Source organism: Apodemus sylvaticus, chromosome 5 (assembly GCF_947179515.1).
Source record: "Apodemus sylvaticus chromosome 5, mApoSyl1.1, whole genome shotgun sequence".
Taxonomy (NCBI): Eukaryota; Metazoa; Chordata; class Mammalia; order Rodentia; family Muridae; genus Apodemus; species Apodemus sylvaticus.
Window position 1 is genome coordinate 140923456 of NC_067476.1, and position 16941 is coordinate 140940396.

The 16941-nt window shown below is 42.0% G+C and overlaps 1 protein-coding gene across 6 annotated transcripts in view; it reads right to left on the minus strand.

Annotated features, from left to right (window-relative positions):
* Ncoa6 (nuclear receptor coactivator 6) overlaps positions 1-15703 on the minus strand; it is an 80684-nt gene extending 64981 nt beyond the window's left edge. For all 6 annotated transcript variants that reach the window (XM_052184031.1, XM_052184030.1, XM_052184032.1 and 3 more), the window contains exon 1: positions 15511-15703. The gene's annotated coding sequence lies outside the window, so the exon portion shown is untranslated. The remainder of the gene's footprint in view (positions 1-15510) is intronic.
* Between the last annotated feature and the right edge of the window lie 1238 nt (positions 15704-16941).

The following is a 16941-nucleotide window of genomic DNA, read 5'->3' on the forward strand; positions in this document are numbered from 1 at the left end:
ATCTCTGTGAATTCCAGACCAGCCTAGTCTATAAAGTGAGTTCCAGGACAGCCAGGGCTGTCAGAAAAACCCAGTCCTGAAAAATAAATAAACACCACCAAAACCAAAAATGAACAAGCAAACAAATCAAACTAACAACAACAACAAAAAAAACCCAAAAAACTGTAAGTAATTTTAAAATATTACTTATTATAATTGTGGACACACAGGCACATACAAATACACATATAGAGGTCAGAGAATAACCTTTTTTTCTTTTTTTTTCTTTCTTTATTTTTTTTACAGTCCAGATTTTATCCCCCTCCCGGTCCACCCTCTGACTATTCCACATCCCATACCACCTTCCCCCATCTCAACAACAAAGATATCCCCACCCTCCCACCCTCCCAGCCCTCCCCACTTCCTGGGGCCTCCAGTCTCTAGAGGGTTAGGTGCATCTTCTCTGACTGAGCCCAAACCCGGCAGTTCTCTGCTGTATATATGTTTGGGGCCTCATATCAGCTGGTGTATACTACCTGGTTGGTGGCCGGGTGTCTGAGAGATCTCAGGGATCCAGGTTAGTTGAGACTGCTGGTCCTCCTATAGTGTCGCTCTCCTCCTCAGCTTCTTCCAGCTTTTCCCCCAATTCAACCACAGGGGCCAGCAGCTTCTGTCCACTGCTTGGATGTAAATATCTGCATCTGACTCTTGGCTGCTTGTTGGGTCTTTTGGAGGACAAACATGATAGGCCCCTTTTTGTGAGCCCACCAAGCCTCAGTAATAGTGTCAGGCTTTGGGGCCTCCCCTTGAGGTGGATCCCAATTTGGACCTGTCACTGGATCTCCTTTTCCTCAGGCTTTTCCCCATTTTTGTCCCTGTAGTTATTTCAGACAGGAACAATTATGGGTTAGAGTTTTTGACTGTGAGACACAACCCCATCCCTCACTTGATGCCCTGTCTTCCTGCTGGAGGTGGGCTCTACAAGTTCCTCATCCCCACTGTAGGGCATTTCATCTAAGGTCCCTCCCTTTGAGTCCTGAGAGTCTCTCTCCTCCCAGGTCTTTGGTGCATTCTGGAGGGTCCCCGCCTCCTACCTCCAGAGGTTGCCTGTTTCTATTCTTTCTGCTGGCCCTCAGGACTTCAGTCCTATTACTCCTACCCAGTACCTGATCGTGTTCCCCTCCCTCCCTTCCTGTCCCCATTCCTACCAAGGTCCCCTCCCTCCCTTCCCCCTGCTGTGATTGCTTTCTTCTCGGTCCCAATATGATTGAGGCATCCTCACCTGGACTCTGGCTTGTAACCTCTTTTGAGTTCTGTGGACTGTATCCTGGGTATTCTGTGCTTTTTTTTTTTTTTTTTTTTTTTGGCTAATATTCCCTTATTAGTGAGTACATACCATGTATGTTCTTTTGGGTCTGAGTTACCTCACTCAGGATATTTTCTAGTTCCATCCATTTGCCTGCAAAACTCAGGATGTCCTCTTTCTTAATAGCTGAATAGTATTCCATTGTGTAAATGAACCACATTTTCTGTATCCATTCTTCTGTTGTGGGACATATGGGTTGTTTCCAGTTTCTGGCTATCACAAACAAGGCCGCTATGAACATAGTAGAACACGTGGTCATGTAGCATGATGGGGCATCTTTTGGGTATATGCCCAAGAGTGGTATAGCTGGATCTTCAGGTAGATCTATTTCCAACTTTCTGAGGAATCTCCAGATTGATTTCCAGAGTAGTTGTACCAGTTTGCAATCTCACCAGCAATGAAGGAGAGTTCCTCTTTCTCCACATCCTTGCCAACATTGAGGTGGAGTCTCGGGGTTGTTTTGATTTGCATTTCTGTGATCACTAAGGACCCTGAACATTTCTTTAAGTGCTTCTCAGCCATTGGAGATTCTTCTGTTGTGAATTCTCTGTTTAGTTCTATACCCTCCCCCCCCCCTTTTTTTTTGATTGAGTTGTTTGATTTTTTGGTGGTTAGTTTCTTGAGTTCTTTATATATTTTGGATATTAGCCTTCTATCAGATATGGGGCTAGTGAAGATTCTTTCCCATTCTATATGCTGCCAATTTGTCCTATTAACTATTATCTTTGCCTTACAGAAGCTTTCCAGTTTCATGAGGTCCCATTTATCAATTCTTGATCTTAAAGCATAAACCACTGGAGTTGTTTAGGAAATCTCCCCTTGTGCCAATGAGTTCAAGACTCTTTGCCATTTTCTCTTCTATTAGTTTCAGTGTATCTATCTGGTTTTATGTTGAGGTCCTTGATCCATTTGGACTTGAGCTTTTTGCAAGGTGATAAATATAGATCTATTTTCTTTTTTCTACATATAAACTGCCAGTTAGACCAATACCATTTATTGAAGATGCTTTCTTTTTTTTCCATTGTATATTTCTGGCTTCTTTGTCAAAGATCAAGTGTCTGTAAGTGTGTGGCTTTATTTCTGTGTTTTCAATTCTATTCCATTGATCAACAGATCTGTCTTTGTACCAATACCATGCAGTTTTTATCACTATTGCTCTGTAGTATAGCTTGAAGTCAGGGGTGGTGATTCCCCCAGAAATTCTTTTATTGTTAAGAAATGTTTTTGCTCTTCTGAGTGTTTTGCTTTCCCAGATGAATTTGAGAATTGCTCTTTCCATGTCTTTGGGATTTCCATGTGTTGGGATTTTGATGGGGATTGCATTGAATCTGTAGATTGTCTTTGGTAGGATGGCTATTTTTACTATGTTAATTCTGCCAATCCATGAGCATGGGAGAGCTCTCCATTTTCTGAGAGCTTCAATTCTTTTCTTGAGAGACTTGAAGTTATCGTCATACAGATCTTTCACTTGTTTGGTTGAAGTTACCCCAACATACTTTATATTTTGTGTGGCTATTGTGAAGGGAGTAACTTTTGAGAGTAGGCTCTCTCCTTCCAACTAACTGGAGTGCTGGGGTGCAAACTCAGGTGGGTGCTGGGGTGCAAACTCAGGTCATAGGTTTGGTGTCAAGTACCTTCCCTGCTGAGTCATCTTGCCAGGCCTAAAATGATTTTTAAAGTAATCTACTTCTCTAATCAAAACCAAACAATTATTTAAGAGGGAAAAAAAGATGTTTATATTTGTAAGAGATGTGGCATAGTATCAAAATGTCTTTATTTTTGGTTGTGAGCCTATCCTTGAACAGCTTAGCCATCTAGCTCCTCTCTTGCCTAAGATGTCTTTATTTTTGTGTGGTTTAACACATTAAGAATATAGCAATGGGCTGGAAAGATGGCTCAGTGGTTAAGAGCACTGGCTGCTCTTCCAGAGGACCCAAGTTCAATTCCCAGCACCTACATGGCAGCTCACAACTGCCTATAACACTAGTGCCAGGGCATCTGACACCCTTTCACCAATGCCCAATGCACATACAAAATAAAATTAAAAGAAAAGGAATATAGCAGCATGTTGAGCAGAGATGGCAGGCACTATTTAGGTTTTGTGTATATGAAAATTTGTATGACAAAGTATTTAAAGCAACACCCAGTCCCCTGCTAAACTGTGATATATTGCAACTGTGCTACAAGTAAAACAAAATTATAGAATCCAATATTAACTAGTAGCTAGCAGCAATAGAAACTGGTAATCATTCTAAGGAATAATATGACAATGTGGCCAAAAAATTAATATCCTTAGTCCTAACTCACTTAGCTTTAACTCACTTTAGGGAATATGGTCTAACAGAAAAATAGGAAGGGCTTATAAACAGATGTTACAAAAATACAATTCAGAACAGAAATAAAAACAAACTGAGAAACACTTAAACATCAAATATATCAAGATAACAAGATTCATTATTTTACATCCACTAAAAGTGAAGATACACAGACATGACTAAAAGTGCATCAATACTGTTACTGAGTAATACAAACAATACCTGGGAGGCAGAGGCAGGTCAATCTCTTGAGTTTGAGGCCAGCCTGGTCTACAGAACTAGTTCTAGGACAACCAGGACTACACAGAGAAACCCTGTCTCAAAAGAAAAACAAAAACCAAACAAATAAAACAAAAACTCTGCAGTGGCATCCTGCTCACAAACACTGTAGTTACCAAAGTCACCATCATGCAAATGTCCTAGACCTGGTACCCATGCCACCAACAAACTGCTCTGGCTTCATCTCCATAACTCAATATACCAGCAAACAGACACCTCACCATTCCATTGCCTAAATAACTTTAAACTTCTTGACATCCAGCATTCCCTTGTTTCACCTCATCATTTGTTGCAATCTTACTCTCTCATTCATTTAGTCAAAATTTTGACTCTGTGTATGTGTGTGTGTATGTATGTTCACGATGTGTGTGGGACATATATGCCATGGTGCAAATGTAGAGGTCAGAAGACAAGTCTGTGGAAAACAGCAAGCACCTTTACCTACTAAGTTATCTTGCTGGCTTATTTAGAAAATTTTAATTTAATAGTTCTATGTCATCTCAAATGCTGCCTATTAAGAGATGAATTGTGACTAGGCAGTGGTGGTACATGCCTTTAGTCCCAGCACTCAGGGGCAGAAACAGATGAATCTCTGAGTTCGAGGTCTTCCTGGTCTACAGAGTGAGTCCCAGGACAGCCAGAGCTACCCAGAGAAACCCTGTCTAGAAAAACAAAACAAAACAAAACAAAACAAAGAGGAACTGTGTCCTCAAATCTATTTAAGCCTTTATTCTCAGAAAAAGGATTAATTTGAAATAGGAAACTAGTTAGGATGAGAAAGCTCTAATCCAATTGATTCTTATCTTTTTAAGGACATTTGGACATAGACACTGGAGACACTGGGATAGCTACACATGACAACAAAGGAAGAAACTAGAATGATGTGGTGGAAACAAGGAGCACCAAAAACTGATGTAAGGTGGGAAGAAGAGCAGTACAAGCCTCTAATCCTGGCATTCTAAGGCTGAGGGAAAAAGGTAGAAGGATTGTACCCAAACTCTGAGGAACCATGCCTTGTTGGCATTCTAAGTTCAGAGTCTAGCCTAGGTTTCAGCCTCCAGAACTATAAGAGACTAAACTCTAGGTATTTTAGGTCACTGAGTTTGCTTCTCTATAATTGAAGCCCAAGAAAACCAATATACCACCTTTTTCATAAAACTTTCTCCTTAACTATCCAAAATGTGATGTAGTTTTCTGAATTGCTACACCCCTGTGTTGTTTGGTATCAAAAAAGGGTCTTATCACCGGGCGGTGGTGGTGCACTCCTGTAGTCCCAGCACTCTAGGAAGCAGAGGCAGGCGGATTTCTGAGTTTGAGGCCAGCCTGGTCTACAGAGTGAGTTCCAGGACAGCCAGGGCTACACAGAGAAACCCTGTCTTGAAAGAACCAAATCCAAAATACCAAAAAAAAAAAAAAGGGGGGGGGGTCTTGTAATGCAGTCGAGTTGAACCAGAACTCACCGTGTGGTCCAGAATAGCTTCAAACTTGTGGAACTTCTTCAGCTTTATTTTACCAAGTGCTCTGATTCTTTCTCCCCTCTTATGTTCACAGGACCTTGCTAAATGAACTTTTTATGGAAGGCAGAAACTATTATGGTCCTCTGTACCTGAGAATGTGGCATTAAAATTATAGAGGCCTAGAGAGATGGCTGAGCAGTTAAGAGCACTGGCTGCTCTTCCAGAGGACATGGGGTTCAATTCCCAGCTCCTACATGGCAGCTCACACCTGTCTGTAACTCCAGTTCCAAGACTTTTGGCACCCTCATACATGCAGGCAAAACTCCAATAAACATAAATTATTCAAAAAAGTAGGCAGAAAAATGCATTTGTATTCATTCTTTCTTTTTTATTATTCTATAAATACAGTATAACTTATTACATAGTATTCATATTGTATTACATATTATAAATAATCTAAAGATAACTCCATGAATACAGAAGAATACATAGAGGTTAAATGCAAATGAGACAGCATTTTATATAGGGAACTTGAGCATCTATGAGTTTTGGTATCCAAGAGGGTCTGAAATAAGTCCTCCACGAACACTGGAGCCTAAGCACACTATTAACTGTGCATGTCTCTCAACGCCTAGAGTGCATTCATCATATACTGACTACTAGTCACATTCCCTGCCCCAACAAAATTATTTTCATCTGAATATATTTGAATGTATCATCTCCACATATGTTGACAAATTAAATATACCACAAATCTTTCTACTTATAATTCATATTTTGTTTTCTTGGTCCTGGGGACCCAAGCCAGTCCCTTGAGCATTTGAAACAACCACTCTATCACTGAATCACATATCCAGTCCCAAAGATGCTACTTCACAGGAAACAATCATAGCTACTTATTATGTCAATTCATATAATACTGATATGCACACATAATGCTCTTAGCTAACATCCACAATGTTTAAAAATACATTCTGTGGGAAGTACTTGATTTGCCTTACTCTCTTCTCACTATCTAGGCTAGGCTGGGTAGGAAATAGAAATCCCCCTGCCTCCAACTCCTGAATATTGGGATTACAGGCATGTGCCATGGCCCCTACCTAGCCTTGGTTTTCTCTTAGTCTAGTAAAATGCAGTTTACCTAAAATTTTCCCAGCATTGCTGGCATTCAGTAGGAAACAATGGTACTTTTGAATTTCTCCAACTGTTCTTCAAATCTGGGACTGGAGATGGCTCAGCAGTTCAGAGCATTGGTTGCTCTTCCAGAATTTCTAAATTCAATTCCCAGCAACCACATGGCAGCTTACAACCATCTGTAATGGGTTCCAATGCCCTCTTCTGGAGGATCTTAAGACAGCTACAGTGTACTCATCATATACATAAAATAAATGAATCTTTAAAAAGTCTTTAAGTTTATATTTTATAGAAAGGCCATGGAGTTACTTTCATAAAACATTGAACAAATATGGAAAAGGAGCTTGTGAGATGCTCAGCAGGTAAAGAGACTTGCTGCCAAGCCCGATGACTTAAGTTCAATCCCTGTGACCCACATGGTAAAAGGAGAAAACAGACTCCCACAAGTTATCCTCTGACCTCCACATATACACAAACACAACAAAATTCATAACCAAGTATAATTTTAAAAATTAATAATATAGGAAAAGACTTAACCCAATGAAAAACTTCCCAAAAAAATAATCTGATACACAAACTCTTCACTATTCCTTCCCATGAGAGTCTATTTGATCTTTAAAAACATGTAAATAAATGGGTATGATGGAGTATACAGTCAACAAGTTTGTATTAGTAAATGAGCTGGCTAGTGAGAATGCTTTGTTGCCTCTTTGTGTGCATATTGGGAATGATGAAGTTAGACCTTGATATCTACAGAACATAAATATCGATGTATAGCTTAAGTGTTCTTTAAATTTGGTGATCATTAGTATTATTAACTGATCCAAGTTAATAATATTAGCTGATTACTACTATTCTAAATGATACAGAATAGAAAGCCCCTCTCAATTAATTATGTGATGTATATAAAATTTCGCTTATCAATCTGCATGCTGCCATTGCTCCACCAAAGGATTTATTCCCTTTCTGTAGTCATCCATATAAGCCTCTAGACATTAATTTAAAAATATTTTACTAGTTACTATTTATTTATGTATGCATGTTTAAGGAGCTCAGAGGGCTGTCAGATCTCCTGGAAATGGAGTTAGAGGCAGTTGTGAGCTACCTAATGTGGGTGCTGGAAATCAAACTCAGATCCTCTGCTCGGCAAGAACAAGGCACACTCTGATTTGATGAGGTCTATTCCAGGTCTAGAGATTTATTAATTAACTCAGCAAATATTTGTTGAGCTCCTAGACACCCACCGTACATATTTTTAGAATAAAATAGAAAAAGATCAGAAAATTTTAAAGTAAATAAATATGCTAGATTACACAATAGGTAGACAATGGAGACAAAGGCAGAATGTAGGAGCAACAGTTGGCCCAGCCCTCAAGAAGCATCTGATCTAAAGAGCAGGGAGGAACAACACGGCTCCATCGCTTCCCTTTATCCCTGCACTGGTCCAGTACTTCACAAAAGGGCTTCTCATCCTACAGTTTTCACTACAACACTAAGACCTTTGATGGTTTCCCACTGTTTAGTCAATCAAGTTAAATTCCCCAGCCTGAATCAAGAATAAATAGAACAAAGTTGTCCATGAACCAGGTGCGTGGAAGAAACCTGTAGTCCCAGCACTCTGGAGGAAGTCAGGAGATCTCAAACTCAACACTAATCTGACCCAGAAAGAAGATGTCTCAAAACAAAACAACAAATACAACCAAACCAGGCTTCCATGGTTCATTAGCATACAATGCACAAATTAGGAAGACAGGCTTTGCAACTAGACTGCCTGAATACAAATTTATCATCAACTATTACCTATTATTTCTTGCTTAGCCTATAAAAGGAATTTTTTTAAATATTTATTTATTATATGTAAGTACACTGTAGCTGTCTCCAGATGCCAGAAGAGGGTGTCATATCTCTTTATGGATGGTTGTGAGCCACCATGTGGATGCTGGGATTTGAACTCATGACCTTTGGAAGAGCAGTCAGTGCTCTTACCCGCTGAGCCATCTCTCCGGCCCCTAAAAAGGAATTTTAAAAACCAAAAGCTTCTTCAAGTTATTATGAAAATCAAAAAAATAAAATAAAATAAAAAATAGAGGGCCGGGCGGTGATGGTGCACGCCTTTAATCCCAGCACTTGGGAGGCAGAGGCAGGCAGATTTATGAGTTCGAGGCCAGCCTGGTCTACAGAGTGAGTTCCCGGACAGCCAGAGCTACACAGAGAAACCCTGTCTCGAAAAACCAAAAAAAAAGAAAAGAGAAGAGAAGAGAAGAGAAGAGAAGAGAAGAGAAGAGAAGATGGAAGGAAGGGAGGGAGGGAGGGAGGGAGGGAGGGAGGGAGGGAGGGAGGGAGGGAGGGAGGAATAAGAAAAGAGCAGACTCCTGTGCAATGCTCAGCACGTGTAGCAGGTAGCACGCAGCACGCAGGCAGGCCCAGCACTAGCTGCATTGAGAGTTTATCTCCCACTATTGCTGCCATTCGTTCTTCTCGCTGAGCCTTATCTCCAAAACCACTGTGTAACAACCTGGTTTCCAGGCAAACTGGACTCTTATTTTTATTTGTTGGGGTGCATTGTCAAAGGAAACTTTATTAAGTCAGTTCTCTCCTACTTTAATGCAGAGTTCTGGCCACCAAACTTGGGTGGCCTTTATCTACTAAGCCGTGTCACAAGCCTCAAACTAGACTCTACTATTTCCTAAGCACACACCACTATACTCATGATGCATCAGTCTGTAAAGTAGTATCATCTTCAAGAATTAAGATCCTCTCCATTCTTGATATTCTACTTCAACTCCTGAACACACTACCGATACTTATCACATATATTCTGCCATATTCATCTTGGTATCCTATAAACTCTACAGTGTAGAGTTCTGGCCAGTTTGTAGCATGCATGGCAGGTAGTAAAATGTTCAAAGAGTGAACTCCTCCCTCCTCTCTCTCATGTGGAGTTATTAAGACAGCAACTCCCTATCACAAGGACAAAGATCTCTATTTTGCAATATTTTTAAAAGCTGGCTATCAAGTACTCTATCACCAGTGTGGTAATTTGTAATATAACACAGTACCCCAAAATAGTAGATGCCTATATATCCACAGAATTGAACAGAATTTTACCTCACCTTATACACTAAATTCTCATTTTATTCACTGTGTTCAAGCTCATTCTCTTAATATGTTTTAGTGTTTGGCCTGTCCACAAACCCATGACTACTTTCAGTTATTCTGATCTTATCCCATCTGCTGTATCTTAGTGTAGGAGACAATATTCAAAATTCCAAAAAAGAAAGAACTGGAAAATCAAATGTCTATAGAAACATAAAACTAAATACTGCAGACCATGAAGAACTAAAAAATACACCTGCCTACAAATATTGCTGGATTTTTCTATCAAAGAATATGAGCTTAGTGTTGACAGATCTTCCAGGTTTTTCAAGACAAGTCAGAAATTCAGAGGTTTGTATAAAAATTTAAAGACATTAAAAATATTGCATGAGCCAAACAAAATATGTGAATAGGTCAAAGTCAACCACAGGTTGCCAGTTTGTATCCTCTGCTACAAAATTACTTGCAAAAGTGAGGAATTTGGGAGTTAAGACAGCCCTAAACCAAGCAATTCCTTCCAACCATCTCAGTCTAGGTCTAGATCATTCTGACTTAACCTGAGAGCCAAATATATGCCACACTTTGTGAACTACAGTGAATCCCTACTTTGTGCCAGGTGCTAGGGAGTGAGACATGAACAGTGGCTATAAATAGCAGGTAACATTTATTGAACATTCTGTAAGTGCCAGGGACTATTCTACATGTTACATGAATTAATTTAACCCTTTTAGCAACTCTATTAAGTACTATTATCTTTATTTTAAAGATAAAGCTGAGGCACAAAGTTATATAAATCTCTCGTAGGACAATTAGTAAACAGGAAAGCTGAAATTAGGAACCCAGATTCCACCAAGAAGTTTACAATTTGAAAGCAGGTGCTATTCAGTATTTGGTATTTCGATAAGTGATTATACATAAATAAAATAATAAAGTTGCACCTAACCTCATCCCACACACAAAGTAGACCAGAGATCTAAACATTAAAGGTAAACAAATGAGATTCTAGAAGATCATTTACACAGTAACTTAAAATCTTGGGGGAGGAAAAGATTGATAAAATTGACATTAAAATTTCAAAGCTTTAGCAACCTTATATAGATTTAATTAATTTATTTAAATACTTATATGTGTAGGAGTGTTTTGCCTAAATATATGCATGTGTACCATATGTATGCAGTATCCATGGACCAGAAAAGGCATTGGATCCCAATATTAGACACTTGCCAAGCAGGTGCTGGAAACTGAACGTGGGTCACTAACAGAAACACTGAATGCTCTTAATTACTGAGCCATCTCTCCATCACCCCTCCTTACTTTTTTCCCCATGCTGAGGATCAAGTCCAAGGCACTGATCAAATTATGTATTCTCAACTCTCAGAGTTTTAAAATATGTAACAAACTGGGAAATGATATCTGTAATACATATATACAAGAGTTAATAATTAGAATATATAAAGAAATATTTTTTAAAAATAATCCAATAGAAATAAATAATCTAACAGAACAAGCCCCCAGCCAGGTATACATTGTATAAACCTGAGACTACATCAGTTAACCCACTCAGCAGATTCCAAAACAGTTAGTTTGCTATCACTGAGCAATAAAAGTAGCCAGGGGTCTGTATCTTCCTGCAGGTACAGAGTAGAAGGGGGACCAGCCAGAAGAGCAGAGGTAAGATGGCAATTCTCCATGGTATAGAAATTGGAGCAACATAAAGATTGAACAAACATTTGCAAAAAAGTATTTTCAACTTTGTGAGTTGATATATTCTCTGTAACAACTGCTCAATTCTTTAACTGGAAGCACTTACAGCCATAGACACTGTAAATCAGTGTGGTTGTGCTTCAATGAAACATTGTTTAAAAAAACCAGGTTGGTCCACAAGATTTAACCTATGAGCTAGTTTGGTGTTCCATAACATAGGAAGCTGTGAGTCCTACAACTAGGATTATTCTTTGCATCCTGCCACTGCCTTTTATGTCAGCTGACACCTCTAATTTCTAACCAAAAACTAGACTACACTTAACAGCTTTGGAATGGTAAAATACAAAACCCAAAACCCAAAACCCAAAACAAAACAAACAAAAAACCCTATAACAAAAATAAAACAAAAACCATCTAAACTTATTATCTGTGACAAATTTCTATTCATCTTTATTTCACTGGAAAAAAAATGTTTTTGACAGTCATCACCCAAACTAGAGTTTAAAATACAGTACTAGTTATCAACACCTGGAATAGCTAATTCTGCTCAGTATCTACGCTCTGAATTTTAATTTTGGCCCTTATTGTTTCTTTCCTTTCTCTTCAGTCTATCCTCCATATCTGAAAAGAACATTTATTTGTGCTTAGAAGGTAGCTCAGTTTGTAAAGCATGAGAATCTTTGTTCCATCCCAGGAACCAATTAAAACAAAATAAATCAAACGAACAAACACAAAAAACCAGGTCTTTTGGTGCACAGTTGTAATCTCTGTGCTGAAGAGGCAGAGACAAGCAGTAGTCTGCGCTTACCGGCCAGCTAACCTACCCTGCTTGACAAATTCCTGATCATCAGGAGACCCTGCTAATATATGGACAGAGTGATAGGCAGATAGGTTAGACCAACTGATAGACACACAGATGGATGCCAAGCTGAGCAGTACCTAAGAAATGACAACAGAGATTGAACTCTGAGTTGTACAAGTATGAGCACACATGTGTGCTCTCTCTCTCTCGCTCTCTCTCTTTCTCACACACACACAGAGAGAGAGAGAGAGAGAGAAAGAGAGAGAGAGAGAGAGAGCATTCATTCATCTCCTAAAAATTAAACCTCATTATATACTCCCCCTTTCAAAAATCTTGACTGCCCCATCCTCAAGTGTGGAGGAGTCAGGCTAAATTCCTCAGATGAGTCTTTACCAGCCTTCCTTGTCTTGTCTCTGCATATATACTGTTCTCAACTTTATTCAAGGTACATGTCTTTTGTCTTTGAAATTACTTCTTAATGTGCTGGTAACAGATTATATATAGGACTTGGAAGACGACTCAGGTGGTAAAATGCTTGTCCCACAGGGCATAAAGACCTGAGTTTGGAAACCCTAGTACTAACAAAGGCAGGGTGTCCATCTGTAACCCCCTGCTGGAGGGTAGAGACTGGCAGGTTCCTAAAGCTCCTTGGCTAGTGAGTTTACCTGGATCAATAAGCTGGAGGGTTAGTGAGAGGCCCTGTCTCAAAAAATAAAGTGGTTAGGGCTATAACACGGCTCAGTGGGTAAAGGCACTAGCTGTCAAGCCTGATGACCCCAGTTCGGTCTGACAGACCCACACAGGTGAAGAGAGAAGTGATTCCCACAAGCTGTCCTCATATTTCCACACGCATGCCCCCACACACACAAATAACTAGAGAACAGAGAAGAAAATGTCAAGGTAAAAACAAAAACAATAAAGCATAGAAGCAAACAAGTAAGACACCAAAGCCAACCTCTAGTCTCCACATGCATACACACATACTCAAACACTACACACATGTCTAGTGCAAGGGGCATCATACAGCGCAGCAGTGCTGACCCAAACTAAGCAAGGTCCTGAACTTGATCCCTACCACCACATTCACAAAAAGGAATATGTGCAGACACATCTACATCAGCATAGATAATTTTTATACTTAGTAATTATAATTGCTTTTCTTTGTAATCCAATGTACTTTATTTTATACAATTAAAAATATGATTTTGAGAAAGGCCCATGTGTTTCACTAGCTGCCACAGGGGCCATGACGCACATAAGACCAGACTTCTCTGTGTTAGGAAGGCTCAGAAAAGTTGCTATTAAATATACCTAAGGCATTTAAATCCTTACAAGTTCTTTTGGCTAAAAGTCCTTTTTGTGCTTGGGATAAAACCAAGGACCTTATGTTGTATGCCAGGCAGATACCGTACCATTACTACATCACTAACCCCTGAAAATCTTTTTGTTTTCCTCCTAAGACACAGCCTTGAAAGCAGTCTCCTGACTCAGCCTCCTGTGCACTGAGATTATAGATGTGAGCCACTGCACTCGCTTCTAAAACTGTTTTGATTATGTAGGGCTCTGTACTGTCATTCCTTGCTATATCCATTGACAATGGATTCCAGGACCTCCTAAGATATCAAAATCATTATATGAAGTGGTACAGTATTTGTATATTCCCTATACCTGTAATACCCAATACAACAGAAATGTCATGTAAACAGTTGTTAAGCTGGCTGTCTAGTATAGGGCAGAATGACAAGAAAAAAAGGTATATTTAGCACAGATGTAATTGTTTAAAATGAATATTTTTAATTCGTGATTCATTGAAGCTGTAGATGCAAAACTCAGGGACATTAAAAGTCAACTATGTATCGTTGAGTGATTTAATCTCCTGGTCCATTTAAATTCTAAATGCCCTATAATAACACAACTTAAAGACACCGAGATGGAGACCTAGGTCTCCATCATCATTCTGTTTTTTTTCCTTGTAGGCTTTTTGTGTTCTTTGCTGTGCCATCTAAAAGAGGAAGGGCATCTTTTAACTCTACAAAGAGGTTCTTTGTTGATGCTTTTTTTGTTCCAATGGAGATCTAGGAAATAGTCAATAACTGATTATCTATAGTTTTTGTATCCCACTCAGCCTGTGTACTGACACAAACTTGTTCAAACAAAACTTAACGACTCTTTAATATATGGTATCTTTTGGCTTAGTAAAATCCTTTGAGGAAGCAGTAGGCCTTACCCAGGAGCCCCATTCAGGAACACGACCTGTCTTGGCAAGGCCAAGACCTTTCTATGTTTCAGGCTAAAATCACTATTTGATCTGAAATCATGACACAACATCCAAAGCCATTGTAGTATTTCCATACTCATGCTTCATCTTTCTAACTGGTTTCAACTAGACCTTTCAGATGACCTCTTCAGGTGACCCTGCTCTTTAAGCAGCGCCTGTCCCCTTCCAGGAAAGACACTTTGGGTCACCGCCCCCTAACAGTCGGGTCCCTCCTTTTAAAGACATCTCCTTAAGTTGCTGTAGGTTCTCTCTTTTCCTAACCAGTTCCACTCTGTACCTTTTGCTGTCTGTCCCGCTCCTACATCCAACCCCCGCCACCCCTTTCTTTCCTCATCAAGTTCTTCCCTTTTCCTGTTGCTGCCTCCAACCGGACTAAGGCTCCTTGGGCTCCTCGGGGCTCATAGGACCTGAGACCCTTGGGAGTCATAAAGGCTGGCCATTCAGAGCCAGGACCTTTCCAGACTTATTCCCGCGTCAGTACCTCACTCTGATACCCGCATTCGCAACCCCATTTTCTAAGCAATCACCTCCTGTGCACGCAAAGAACTATTCAAGCCCTGACAACCAGGACTTGGCCCCCAAGCCGCCTCCCCTATCCCTGGGTATGACTCTGGGGTCTGGAGCACTGCGCACGGCCTAACCTAACTCCACCGCCCACCACCCCGTAAGCCCACCAACCCCAACGCGGGTCCCATTCGCTCCCGGGGTCTTTTCTCTGCGCTCCTAGCCCCGACCTCACACCCCGATGTAGCCCGCTGCTGGGCCGGAGCGCCACCCCGCTCAGTCCCCCGGCCGCCCTGCACTCCCGCAACGCCCCGACCCCGCGCCCCGCACCCTCCCCACCGACACCCCGGCGCTCCCGCCCGCGCCCCGCCCGCAGGCCCCGGGCCCGCTCCCCAACATGGCGACGGGGACACGAGCGCGGCGGCGGGTGGGGCGGCTGCGGGCCCGGGCCGCACTCGGGCCGAGCTGCACGGTCGCCCGGCGCCATCTTCGCGCGCCGGGCCCGGGCGGCGCCTCCTCCCCTCGAAGCCAACCGGGCCGGGCCCGGGACGCCCGGCAGGCCCACCCCTTAAGGGCCAGCGTCGCCGTCGCCTCACCTGAGCGCGGCCCCGGCCCTCCCGGGCGGGCCTCGCAGCGCCGGCCCGGGCCGTGCGTGCCCAGCACCCTCGGCGCGTCTGTCCGCCCGTCCTCGCGTGTGCCCGTCTGTCCGGCTGTCGGCGCCCGGCCGCCCGCAGCCCGACCCGGCAGGGCCTCAGGGAGCCGGTGGGGAGGGGGGGGATGGGCCGGACCGGGCCGGGGAGGGAGGGGGAGGGAAGGAGAGAGGGAGGGAGCGCGGCGGGGGCGGGGCGGGCCCGAGGGGCGGGGCCCTGTCCACGTGATCGGGCGTCCCCCGGCGCGCAAGGTGGAGCGCGCGAGCCTGAGAGCAAGCGAGTGAGTGAGTGTGCGAGCTTCGGTGCTGGGTCCGATCACTTGGTCTGGTTAGACGTTCAGCGCAGTCCCAGCGGATGGATGTGCCTGCTGGGTACGTTAATGTTCCATGCCTCAGTTTGCTCATTCCAACTATGGGGATAACAGGATTTCCCGGCGCAGAAGAAATGGGGGAAAGGCTTGGAAAGCATTTGACACATCGGGCTATTACTGCCATTATTAGCATAGAGTCTAAGAACAGTGGCGATAAAGATAACCTTTTTATTCTCTTATAAATATTTCCCTACTCTATCCCACCACCACCCGAGCAAACTCAGTAGGTGCTCACAAAATGCAGTTGTTGAAAGTGTGGGCGGCCCACTAGCCACTCTTCTCTCTTCCCAAAGTTGGGCTGGGCCTGGATTCACTTAAATCGGTTCTCACCACTTAGCTTCATGATTTTCTTTGCCCCTCTGAATCTCAGCTTCTTCCACTGTAAGGAAGGCCAGGGAAGGGGTTAGGGCAGGTGGATTATCTGTACTGTCTCCTCTAAGTGAGAGTGCTGTAATTCTTTCATTCCACAGATATTTCTTGAGCACACTCTGTGCATTTAGACAGGAGCTACCCTCACCACCACCTCCAATGCGCCTCTCTTATTTTTCTTGTCAGCAATATTCTTCAGTCAGAAATCACTCTCTTACTAAAAATAATTGGACAAAATCTAGAGTGTGTGTGAGAGAGAGACAGAGACAGAGAAAGTGTGTTTTGAAAGCCAGAGTACTCTTTGAGAGGAGAGGAGAAAGGACGGGTGTAGGGTGTGTGGAGGGGAAGTAAGGAAATGTGGAGTGAATATAAATGTGATATACGTGTATCAAAATCTCATAATGAAGCCTATTAAGTAATTTTAAAGATTTACGTTTATGTATATGAGCGTTTTGACTGCATGCATGTATGTGAACCACACATGTGCATGCTTGGTGCCTGTTACAAGTGAGTTGTGAGTTGTGAGCTGCCGTAGGTGCTGGGAATGGAACGCTGGGTCCTCTGGAAGAGTGGTAGGCTACTGAGCCATCTCTCCAGTTCTCAAAAAAAAAATTTTTTTTAAGTTAAAAAATGGGTAA